At 38.2% G+C, this 13,800-nt stretch overlaps 1 protein-coding gene across 3 annotated transcripts in view; it reads right to left on the bottom strand.

Moving 5' to 3' along the window:
* Nucleotides 1-13,800, bottom strand: part of DYNC2H1 (dynein cytoplasmic 2 heavy chain 1) — a 367,349-nt gene that overhangs the window by 177,645 nt on the left and 175,904 nt on the right. The window lies entirely within an intron of this gene.

The following is a 13,800-nucleotide window of genomic DNA, read 5'->3' as shown; positions in this document are numbered from 1 at the left end:
TGAAACACAAATGCTGCTGCTGCAGTCACCAAGAAACCTGTGTGCAAGCACAGGTCACTATCCACACCTCCCCTCCTGGGAGCCTGTGCAGCCCGCCACTGCCAGGGTCACGTGATGCAGGGACAAAATCCCCCGGAGAACACATGGTGCGCCGCTGTTGCAACGTCATGCCGGCCTCTGCCACCGCAGCCTCGCCCCGCATTCCGTACCCCTCCCTCCCCCTGGCCTTTGTGAGCCAGAGCCCTCTAGTCAGCTGCTACTTTAACCCTGTCCTGTCTGAGCCAAGAACAGATGCCCTCAGGTGACCTATACGCAGAGGCGGGGCCAAATCCAAAGCTGAACCCCAGGAGCTGTGTGAACAAAGAAGAGAAAGGGAAATCTCTCCCAGCAGCCTCAGGAGCAGCGGATTACATCTCCACAATCAACTTGATGTACCCTGCATCTTTGGAATACCTGAAGAGACAACAAAACATCCCAAATTGAGGCAGTGGACTTTTGGAGCTACTGTAGGCTTGGGGTTTGCTTTCTGCGTCTAATTTGTTCCTGGTTTTATGTTTATATTTGTTTAGTGTTTAGAGTTTACTATCATTGGTAGATTTATTGATTTGGTTGCTCTCTTCCTCCTTTTTATTTTATATATATATATATTTTTTTTTTTTTCTTTTCCTTTTTCTCGTTTTGTGAGTGTGTATGTATATGCTTCTTTGTGTGATTTTTCTCTGTATAGCTTTGCTTTTACCATTTGTCCTAGAGTTCTGTCTGTCCGTTTTTTTTTTTCTTACTTTTTACCATAGCTTTTAGTGCTTGTTCTGACTGGTAGATTTGTTTTTTGGTTTGGTTGCTCTCCTCTTTCATTATTTTTTTCTCCTTTTTTTTTTTAATATTTTAAACTTTTTTTTTTAATAATTATTTTTTATTTTAATACCTTTATGTTATTTTATTTTTTTCTTTCTTTCTTTTTTTCTCCCTTTTCTTCTGACCCATGTGACTGACAGCGTCTTGGTGTTCCGGCTGGGTGTCAGGCCTGTGACTCTGAGGTGGGAGAGCCGAGTTCAGGACACTGGTCTACCAGAGACCTCATTGCTCCATGTAATATAAAACGGCAAAAGCTCTCCCAGAGATCTCCATCTCAACGACCAGCAAGCTACACTGCTGGACACCCTATGCCAAACAACTAGCAAGACAGGAACAAAATCCCACCTATTAGCAGAAAGGCTGCCTAAAATCATAATAAGGTCACAGACACGCCGAAACACCACCAGACGTGGTTTTGCCCACCAGAAAGACAAGATCCAGCCTCATCCACCAGAACACAGGCACTAGTCCCCTCCACCAGGAAGCCTACACAACCCACTGAACCAACCTTAGCCACTGGAGGAAGACACCAAAAACAACAGGAACTGCGAACCTGCAGACTGCGAAAAGGAGACCCCAAACACGGTAAGTTAAGCAAAATGAGAAGACAGAGAAACACATAGCAGATGAAAGAGCAAGGTAAAACCCCACCAGAATAAACAAATGAAGAGGAAATAGGCAGTCTACCTGAAAAAGAATACAGAGTAATGATAGTAAAGATGATACAGATTCTTGGAAATAGAATGGAGAAAATAGAAGAAATGTTTAACAAGGACCTAGAAGAACTAAAGAGCAAACAAACAATGATGAAAAACACAATAAATGAAATTAAAAATTCTTTAGAAGGACCAATAGCAGAATAACTGAGGCAGAGAAATGGATAAGTGACCTGGAAGATAAAATAGTGGAAATAACTACTGCAGAGCAGAATAAAGAAAAAAGAATGAAAAGAATTGAGGACAGTCTTAGAGCCCTCTGGGACAATATTAAAGCCACTAACATTCGAATGATAGGGGTCCCAAAGAAGAAGAAGAGAAAAAGAAAGGGACTGAGAAAATATTTGAAGAGATTATAGTTGAAAATTTCCCTAATATGGGATAGGAAAAGGTCAAGTTCAGGAAGCGCAGAGAGTCCCATACAGGATAAATCCAAGGAGAAACACGCCAAGACACATATTATTCAAACTATCAAAAATTAAACACAAAGAAAAAATATTAAAAGCAGCAAGGAAAAAACAACAAATAACATACAAGGGAATCTCCATAAGGTTAACAGCTGATCTTTCAGCAGAAACTCTGCAAGCCAGAAGGGAGTGGCAGGACATATTTAAAGTGATGAAAGGGAAAAAGCTACAACTGAGATTACTCTACCCTGCAAGGATCTCATTCAGATTCGATGGAGAAATGAAAACCTTTACAGACAAGCAAAGGCTAAGAGAATTCAGCACCACCAAACCAGCTTTACAACAAATGTTAAAGGAACTTCTCTAGGCAGGAAACACAAGAGAAGGAAAAGAACTACAATAGCATACCCAAAACAATCAAGAAAATGGTAATAGGAACATACATATCAATAATTACCTTAAATGTAAATGGATTAAACGCTCCAACCACAAGACACAGACTGGCTGAATGGATACAAAAACAAGACCCATATATATGCTGTCTACAAGAGACCCACTTCAGACCTAGGGACACATACAGACTGAAAGTGAGGGGACGTAAAAAGATATTCCATGCAAATGCAAATCAAAAGAAAGCTGGAGTAGCAATTCTCATATCAGATAAAATAGACTTTAAAATAAAGACTATTACATGAGACAAAGAAGGACACTACATAATGATCAAGGGATCAATCCAAGAAGAAGATATAACAATTGTAAATATTTATGCACTGAACATAGGAGCACCTCAATACATAAGGCAAATGCTAACAGCCATAAAAGGGGAAATCCCCAGAGTAGGGGACTTTAACACCCTGCTATCACCAATGGACAGCTCATCCAAAATGAAAATAAATAAGGAAACACAAGCTTTAAATAATACATTAAACTAGATGGACTTAACTGATATTTATAGGACATTCCATCCAAAACAACAGAATACACTTTCTTCTCAAGTGCCCATGGAACATTCTCCAGGATAGATCATATCTTGGGTCACAAATCAAGCCTTGGTAAATTTAAGAAAATTGAAATTGTATGAAGTATCTTTTCTGACCACAATGCTATGAGACTAGATATCAACTACAGAAAAAAAATCTGTAAAAAATACAAACACATGGAGGCTAAACAATACACTACTTAATAACCGAGAGATCACCAAAGAAATCAAAGAGGAAATCAAAAATACCTAGAAACAAATGACTATGAAAGCACAATGGCCTAAAACCTATGGGATGCAGCAAAAGCTGTTCTAAGAGGGAACATTTTAGCAATACAATCCTACCTCAAGAAACAAGAAACATCTCAAATAAACAACATGACCTTAAACCTAAAGCAATTAGATAAAGAAGAACAAAAAAAAAAAAAAAACCCACAGAAGGAAAGAAATCATAAAGATCAGATCAGAAATTTGTCTGCTTTTGGTATCAGGGTGATGGTGGCCTCATAGAATGAGCTTGGGAGTGTTCCTCCATCTGCTATATTTTGGAGGAGTTTCAGAAGGATAGGTGTTAGCTCTTCTCTAAATGTTTGATAGAAGTGGCCTGAGAAGCCATCTGGTCCTGGGCTTTTGTTTGCTGGAAGATTCTTAATCACAGTCTCAATTTCAGTGCTTGTGAATGGTCTCTTTATATTTTCTATTTCTTCCTGGTTCAGTCTTGGAAAGTTTTGCTTTTCTAAGAATTTGTCCATTTCTTCAAGGTTGTCCATTATATTGGCATAGTTGCTTGTATTAATCTCTCATGATCCTCTGTATTTCTGCTGTGTTAGTTGTTACTTCTCTTTTTTCATGTCTAATTCTGTTGATTTGAGTCTACTCCCTTTTTTTCTTGATGAGTCTGTCTAATGGTTTATCAATTTTGTTTATCTTCTCAAAGAACAAGCTTTTAGTTTTATTGATCTTTGCTATTGTTTCCTTCATTTCCTTTTCATTTAAAGATGTCACAAAGAAAGAAAACTACAGGCTAATATCACTAATGAACACAGATGCAAAAATCCTCAAAAAAGTACTAGCAAACAGAATGCAACAGCACATTAAAAGGATCATACACCATGATCAAGTGGGATTTATCCCAGAAATGCAAGGAGTCTTCAATATACACAAATCAATGTGATAAACCATACTAACAAACTGAAGGAAAAAAACCATATGATCACCTCAATAGATGCAGAATAAGCTTTCGACAAAATTCGACACCCATTTATGATAAAAACTCTCCAGAAAGTAGGCAGAGAGGGAACTTACCTCAACCTAATAAAGGTCATATATGACAAACCCACAGCCAACATCATTCTCAATGGTGAAAAACTGAAACCATTTCCACTAAGATCAGGAACAAGCCGAGGATGTCCACTCTCACCACTATTATTCAACATAGTTTTGGAAGTTTTAGCCACAGCAATCAGAGAAGAAAAAGAAATAAAACGAATCCAGTTTGGAAAAGAAGAAGTAAAACTGTTACTGTTTGCAGATGACATGATACTATATCGAGAATCCTAAAGATGCTACCAGAAAACTACAAGAGCTAATCAACGAATTTGGTAAAGTAGCAGGATACAAAGTTAAAGCACAGGAATCTCTTGTATTCCTATACACTAACGATGAAAAATCTGAAAGAGAAATTAAGGAAACACTCCCATTTACTACTGCAACAGAAAGAATAAAATACCTAGGAATAAACCTACCTAAGGAGACAAAAGACATGTTTGCAGAAAACTATAAGACACTGATGAAAGAAATTAAAGATGATACAAATAGATGGAGAGATATACCATGTTCTTGGATTGGAAGAATCAATATTGTGAAAATGACTATACTACCCAAAGCAATCTACAGATTCAATGCAATCCCTATCAAACTACCAATGGCATTTTTCACAGAACTAGGACAAAAATTTTCACAATTTGTATGGAAACACAAAAGACCCCAAATAGCCAAAGCAATCTTGAGAAAGAAAAACTGAGCTGAAGGAATCAGGCTCCCTGTCTTCAGACTATACTACAAAGCCACAGTAATCAGGACAGTATGGTACTGGAACAAAGACAGCAATATAGATCAATGGAACAGGATAGAAAGCCCAGAGATAAACCCACGCACATATAGTCACCTTATCTTTGATAAAGGAGGCAAGGATATACAATGGAAAAAAGACAGCCTCTTCAATGCATGGTGCTGGGAAAACTGGACAGCTACATGTAAAAGAATGAAATTAGAACACTCCCTAACACCATAAACAAAAATAAACTCAAAATGGATTAGAGACCTAAATATAAGGCCAGACACTATAAAAATCTTAGAGGAAACCATAGGCAGAACACTCTATTACATAAATCACAGCAAGATCCTTTATGACCCACCTCCTAGAGAAATGGAAATATAAAGAAAAATAAACAAATGGGACCTAATGAAACTTAAAAGCTTTTGTACAGCAAAGGAAACCATAAACAAAATGAAAAGACAACCCTCAGAATGGGAGAAAAATTTGCAAATAAAGCAACTGACAAAGGATTAATCTCCAAGATTTACAAGCAGCTCACACAGCTCAATATCAAAAAAACAAACAACCAATCCAAAAATGGTCAGAAGACCTAAATAGACATTTCTCCAGAGAAGATATAAAGATTGCCAACAAACACATAAAAGAATGCTCAACATCACTAATCGTTATAGAAATGCAAATCAAAACTACAACGAGGTATCACCTCACACCGTTCAGAATGGCCATCATCAAAAAATCTACAAACAATAAATGCTGGAGAGGATGTGGACAAAAGGGAAGCCTCTTGCACTGTTGGTGGGAATGTAAATTGATACAGCCACTATGGAGAGCAGTATGGAGGGTCCTTAAAAAACTAAAAATAGAACTACCATACGGCCCAGCAATCCCACTACTGGGCATATACCCTGAGAAAACCATAACTCAAAAAGAGTCATGTACCACAATGTTCATTGCAGCTCTATTTACAATAGCCAGGACATGGAAGCAGCCTAAGTGTCCATAGACAGATGAATGGATAATGAAGATGTGGCACATATATACAATGGAATATTACTCAGCCATAAAAAGAAACAAAATTGAGTTACTTGTAGTGAGGTGGATGGACCTAGAGTCTGTCATACAGAATGACGTAAGTCAGAGAAAAACAAATACCGTACGCTAACACATATATATGGAATCTAAAAAAAAACACAAATGGTTCTGAAGAACATAGGGGCAGGACAGGAATAAAGACGCAGGCATAGAGAATGGACTTAAGGACACAGGGAAGGGGAAGCATAAGCTGGGACGAAGTGAGAGAGTGGCATGGACTTATATATACTACCAAATGTGAAATAGATAGGTAGTGGGAAGCAGCCGCATAGCACAGGGAGATCAGCTCGGTGCTTTGTGACCACCTGGCGGGGGATAGGGAGGTTGGGAGGGAGACGCAAGAGGGAGGAGATATGGGGATATATGTATATGTATAGCTGATTCATTTTGTTATAAAGCAAAAACTAACACACCATTGTAAAGCAATTATACTCCAATAAAAATGTTAAAAGAAAAATAAAAACATGTCTTAAGAATTATAAACTATAGCATTTTTAAAATATAATTTCAACTGTCCACAATAGAAAAGTATTACTCAAGATAGGCAATGAAAAATTCCAGTTGGGTACTAAAATGTTGGGATGGTAAGCCTACAACCCCTCTCCTAGTGCAACAAAATGCTGGCTTTAGCCTAACTTAAATATACTTTTAAAAGGTAAAGTGACATAAAAGAAGTAACCCTCTGTGATTATCGGTCATTTTAAACATTTACTTTATTATATTTTCAGAATCTTGTGCGAAAAAGTAATGCTCACTAAACTTCACTGATATTGTACATTAAATCATCTTGGTACTGAAATGCTTATCATATCCTTCTCTAATTACAGTATTAAAATATGACAAAAGGATTTAAATCTCATCAGTAAGTATAATATATCACTGAAAATAAAATAAGAACATATAATATATTCACTAGAAAATAAAAAAGATTAAAGCTACGTTCAGACTTGCTAAGTCTGGTGGCAGGGTGGTACAGGTGCTGTCGCTCTCTATCCCCTCAACTGCCCTTTTACCATTTCAAACTCCCTCCTAGGGATAGATATTAAAGCATGAACTGCAGTAAGAAGCAGCTGTACCAGGAGCCCCCTTACTCCCTTGGTGACAGCAGCAGCAGCAATCAAGTAATAAAAATGCAATTCCATGTTTAAACTGTACCCCCTTGCTGTCACCACTCCAACCACCCCACAGGCACAGAACATCCTGGGGCCTCCCCTCAGGCTTGGGGCCCTGGGCCCACTGGAGCAATGCTTCTGGCATAGGCGGGAGAAACAGAGTGGCCAGAGCACAAAAACTCAAAGTATACAGATTACTGTAAAGCAAGTTTATGAGCACAAACTTTAGGACCAGCCTTGCTGGGAATGAAATTCCATTTCATTTGGCTCTGGCTCCGAGATGAATCACTAAGCGACTGAGGATGGCAGAGTCTCTAGGAAAAGCCCTTCTGCACAGGAATGAAGAGAGAGGAGAGACACAAGGGCCAACTCCTGAGAGAGCACCGTGGATTCCTGAACTTGGGGGGCGAGAGGGGGGCAAAGAGGCTCAGGGAGGAAGGGGGACAGAATGGGCATTTTAAAACACACATTGACAACATACATGAACTTTGAAAACATTATGCTAAGTGAATAAGCAGAGGACAAACACTTATATGACTCCACTTATATGAGGTACCAAGAGTGGTCAGATTCATAGAGACAGAAAGCAGAATGGTGGTTACCAGGGGATGGGGGGATGAGGGATGGGCAATTATTTATTGGGTAGGGAGTTCCAGTTTAAGATAAAAAGTGAACCATGCAAATTAAGTAATATAGAGATCAAAAAATAAATCAATGATTAAAAAAGAAAATATTAAAACATTAATTAACATAGACTTATTCTAAAAGCAAAACTTATTCTTTAAAATGCAAAGAAAATAGACAAACATGACAAATAGACAAATATGGCAAGTAAGGGGGAAGGTAAAAATAAACAACCTTAATAAAAGTAAACAGAAGAAAGAAAAATAAGATATTTATAAACTACAAAATTAAAAACAGTGAAAAAATCCAGAGTTGACAAGGATGCAAAGAAGAAGATACCTTACTTACTCTGTGAGTAGGAATAATAACTGGTAATAAAAACCTTTTAGAAGGCAATTTGATAATGCCAAAAAAAAATTTCAAAAGTTTATATCCTTGGACCAGCCATTATACTTCCATTAAGAAATCTAGAGTTCTGGTTCAAGACAGTGACACAGGAAGATCCTGAACTCACTTCCTCCTGTAGACACACCAAGTCTACAGCTAAATAAGGAAAAATTTCCTCTGAGAAATACCTAGAGGCAGGCTGAGCAATTACCACACACTGGGCAAAAGAGAAGAAAACCACATCAAAGTGGGTGGGACAGGCTGGGATACAGTCTTGCCATAAAACCCACCCCTGGAAGAGTGACCCAAAGTTAGAAGGAAACTCAAAACCCAGACCTCTTCTTGAGGAATGAAGGGTTTGACCCCATACTAGGCACCCCAACTTTAAAGACCTGCACCTGAGTAACAAGCTCCCAAAATATCTAGCTTTGCAAATCAACTGGGCTCACAACAACGATATCCACAAGACTGTACTCTTCTGAGAAACAGCTCAAAAAGGGCTCCTATGCTGGGACTCACCCGCCCCAGGGCTCAGCTCAGAAGCAGTCGATGGAGCTCAGACTTTAAGTGAAAGAGCTTCACTTGGGTAGATTAAAGCATTGGCCTGAGAGGCAGGCATCTAATCTAACACACATGTCTAAGAACTTGCTGGAACACTCTCTGGGTACATAGGCTAGTGGGCACCATCTTTGCAACCTCCGTCTGCTAGCCAACAGGTGCCATCGTTGTTTTTTCCTTTTCGGGTGAGTGCCATCTTTCCGCACATGCTCTGCCTCACTCCAGGCATCAGGCGCCATATTTGCACTCTCCCTCAGCCTTGCTCTAGCCAGTGGGTGCCACCTTTCTTGTTTTTTTTCTTTTTCTGGTGGGCGCCATCTTTATGTTCCCCCTCTGCCTCCCTACAGCCAGCAGGCAACATGTTCTCACTCTCTCTCTGCCATGCTCCAGGGCACCAGTATCTCTCAGAAGTGAGCTTTATATACTTTTGGAGCCCTGATTTTTGTAGCTACAGCCAAGGGGCCATCCCTTGATCATATGGCTCTGGAGGCCAAGGGAACTTGCATTCCTGGGTCCCATGGGACTTAACAATTGGAGAGACAGTTCTTGGCAGGCTACTGTCTCCAAGGTTCTGCACAGACGACATAATGACACACCCCCATCTTTCTGTGAAAGAAGCCTATTTGCTTGTACTGGAGCTTTGGCCTGAGAGGCAGGCTTCAGGTTTGGCACATACCTAGGGGCCTATGGAACTCCTCTCAGGGATCATAGGTCAGTGAATGCCGTCTTTGCCCTCTCCTTCTGCCTTACTATAGCTTGCCAGTATCTCCTAGAAAAGAGCTTATACACTTACCAGGAGCCTCCGTTTATGCAACTGCCAGTCAGGAGACACCACCAGATCACCTGGCTCAAATGGGCTTATACTTGCAGTCCCACAGGACTGTATATGTTTTCATACTTTAAAAGCTGCTCCCTGAGCATATGGCTTCAAAGCATCCTGAATCTATTGCTGACTGATATCTTCCTCTACAGGACGCTGACAGGTCATGAGACACCCTCAAGCTACAGGGAGCTAATACGAATATAATAGGCTGCTTGAACAATCACAAAGGTTTAAGAGACAACCAAGAGTTAGGGTAGAGTTGAATGATAAGGTTCAACCACCAAGACACTGGTCTAGCAGCACCATTTTGGAGTCTTCCCTCCAGCCTAGTAATGTCAGAGGCTTACCCATCCATCAGTGGGCCAGCACCAGAGCCAGAAACCCCAGACCCACAGCCAGCCAATCCAAGAACCAGCTCTGCACACCAGCAGGCCAATACCAACCCCAGCCTCCCCAGCCCCCAAGCCCTGCAGCCCCAGCCCCTCCCACCAGTGGGATGGCATGAGCTCCAGCCTCCCCAGGACCTGCAGCCAGCCACCCCAGAACCTGGTCCTGCCCATCAGGAGGCCAGCATCAGCTCCAGGATCCTCAGGCCACGTGACCAGCCATGCTGGGACCCGGCCCCACACACCAGGGCCTGGCAGTCAATACATGAGGTAGGGCTTGGCAGCCACCTAGAACAGGGACCAGTCCCGTTGACTAGTATGACCACAGTAGTTGGCCCCGCCGTAATAGAAGGGTCCTTGCAGCCCACATAGGGGGCAACCTTAGAGCATATAGCTCTGGTAAGCAGAAGGGGGTATGCTGCTAAGCTCCATAAGACATCTCCCACATAAACCATTCTCCAAGATTGGAAAACATACTTGACTTACAGAGTTCATAGAAATAAAAACAGAGAATTCAGCAAAATGAGGAGACAGAGGAGTATGTTTGAAACAAAGGAAAAAGACAAAGCCCCAGAAGAAGAACTAAGTAAAGCGGAGATAAGCAACCTACCCAATAGAGTGTTCAAGTTAATGATCATGAAGATGCTCAACAAACTCAAGAGAAGAATGGATGAACACAGAGAAAAGGTTAACAAAGAGTGAAAAAATATAAAGATGAACTAAACAGAGCTGAAGAATACAATAACTGACATAAAAAATATACTAGAAAGGAAACAGAGTAGATAATAAAAAGAAACGAATCAGTAAACTGGAAGACAGAGTAGTGGAAATCACCCAAGCTGAAGAGAAAGAAAAGAAAAAGGAATTTAAAAATTTTAGAATAGTTTAAAAGACCTCAAGGACAACATCAAGCATACTAACATTCACTTTATAGGGGTCCCACAAGGAGAAGAGAGAGAGAAAGGGGCAAAGAACTTATTTGAAGAAATAATAGCTGATAATGCCCCTAACCTGAAAAGGAAAAAGACATCCAAGTCCAGAAATCACAGAGAGTCCCAAACAAGATGAAACCAAAGAGGTCTAAACAAAGACACATTATTAAAAAGTGGCAAAAATTAAAGATAAAAAAAAAAATTAAAGATAAAGAAAGAATCTTAAAAGCAACAAGAGAGAAGCAATTAGTTATACACAAGGGAACTTTCATAAGACAATGAGCTGACTTTTCAGCAGAAACTTTGCAGGGTACACAAAAGAAAAAGATATAAAATATGATGTCAAAAATAGTAAACATTGGGGGAAGGTGAGTAAAAACACAGGATTGTTAGCATGCATTCAAACTTAAGAGAGCATCAACTTAAATCTTAAACTAACACACAAACACACACACACACAAATAGGTTATTATATATGAATCTCATGGTAACCACAAACTAAAAATCTGTAAGAGATACATACAAAAAAAAGGAATCCAAACATAAAATTAAATACAGTCATCAAATTATAAGGGAAGAGTGCAAAATAAGATGACAGAAACAAAAATGAACTATAAAAATAACCAGAAAACAATTAATAAAATGGCAATAAGTACATACCTATCAATAATTACTTTAAATGTAAATAGACTAAATGTTCCAATCAAAAGATACAGAGTGGCTGAATGAATAAAAAAACAAGAGTCATATATATGCTGCCTACAAGAGACTCACTTAAGAACTAAAGACAAAAAAAAAAAAAAAAAAGAACTAAAGACAAACACAGATTAAAGTGAGGGGATGGAAAAATCAACTCCATGAAAATGAAAACGAACGAGCTTTCTTTAAAACAGAATTTAACAGACTTTAAAATAAAGACTGTAACAAGAGACATAAAAAGACATTACATAATGATAAAGGGATCAATCCAACGAGCAGATATAGCAATTGTAAATTATTTAAAAAAGGACAAATCACATGAATAGACATTTTTCCAAAGAAGACATACAAATGACCAACAGACACATGAAAGGATGCTAAACGTCTCTAATCATCAAGGAAATGCAAATTAAAACTGCAAAGAGAAATCACCTCACATCTGTCCAGAATGGCTATAATACAAAAGACAACAAATAACAAGGGTTAACGAGGATGTGGAGAAAAGGGAACCCTTGTGCACTGTTGGTGGGACTGTAAATTAGTACAGCCACTATGGAAAACAGTATGCAGGTTCTTCAAAAAACTTAAAAATAGAACTGCCATATGATCTAGCAATTGCACTTTTGGGGTATTTTTCAAAAGAAATGAACAAAAACACTAATTTGAAAAGATATATGCTCCCCTATGTTCACTGCAGCATTATTTACAATAGCCAAGATATGGAAGCATCCTAAAGTGTCCATCCAATGAAGAATGGACAAAGAAGATGTGGGCTGTGTATGTGTATGTATATATATATATATATATGTGTATATATATATATATATATATATATACACACACACACAATGCAATATTACTTGCCCATAAAAAAATAATGAAATCTTGCCATTTGCGACAACATGGATGGACCTAGAGAGTATTATGCTAAGTGAAATAAGTTAGACAGAGAAAGACAAATACCCCATATGATTTTACTTTTGTGTAGAATCTAAAACACAAAACATAACAAAACAGAAACAGATTCGTAAATACAGAGAACAAAGTGGTGGTTGCCTGAGGGGAGGGAGTTGGGAGATGAGTGAAATTGATGAGAAAGATTAAGAGGTACAAACTTCCAGTTATAAAATAGGTTATGGGGGTGTAATATACAGCATAGGGAATATACTCAATAATATTGTAATAACTTTGTATGGGGACAGATGGTTACTAGACTTATCATGTAATGTATAAAAATATCAAATCACTATGCTGTGCACCTGAAACTAATATAATATTGTAAATCAATTATACTTCAATAAAGCAAGAGGAAAAAAAAAAAGACTTGAATCCAAGACTTGAAAGCATAAAACTCCTAGAAAAGAAAGCCACTGCTTACTTACTTGTACATGTACATAAAGGTGAAGGAACTGAACAGGATGTTCACTGAACTGCAGTCATTCATAACAACAAACAATATAGAAATAATCTAATATCCACCAGTAGAGTACTAGCATATAATTATATTATGGAATGCCACCCAACCAATCAAAATAATAAGGTTAACATATTTATACTTATGTAAAGATCTTCAGGACCTACTGCCACAAAAGAGTCGTTACAGAAGAAAATATAATGTAAGGAAAATTTTAAAAACTATATCTATATATTTGTACATATGAATATGAAGAGAGAAGAAATAGACTATAAGGAACATATCAAACCTTGAACTGGTTTACTCTAATGAAGGACTAAGAGTTAGAGGAGAGGATGAAATGAACGTTTAAAGTTTTTTTCTATATAGCTCATTAAATTTGAAACATTTTCTGAAAATATTTTAAAATTTTGGGTAATCAAATTTTACAAAGTTTTATATGAGATAATGCATTATAAAAATGTTTAAAGATATCATGAATCTATAACGAATGAAACTACTGATATATTATCCTTATATCTAGGATCATAACTAGTGACAATTATTTGCTTACAATTCCTCATTTTACACAAGTTAAAATTGAAAGCCAAACAGCTGATTTTCAGAATTATAGTAAACTATAAGACCTATAAAAGAAAAATATATATCCATAGTTTTCAGTAAAGAAGGAATGCTGCAGAAATGCTCAAGTATAATTCTTTGAATTTCCAATAACACCCCTTGTCAAAGTGCTGAAAGGTACTTTGAAGGGTTTATT

Source organism: Balaenoptera acutorostrata, chromosome 9 (assembly GCF_949987535.1).
Source record: "Balaenoptera acutorostrata chromosome 9, mBalAcu1.1, whole genome shotgun sequence".
Lineage (NCBI taxonomy): Eukaryota > Metazoa > Chordata > Mammalia > Artiodactyla > Balaenopteridae > Balaenoptera > Balaenoptera acutorostrata.
Note: the sequence above shows the minus strand (reverse complement) of the source record. Positions and strands in the feature narration are given on the sequence as shown.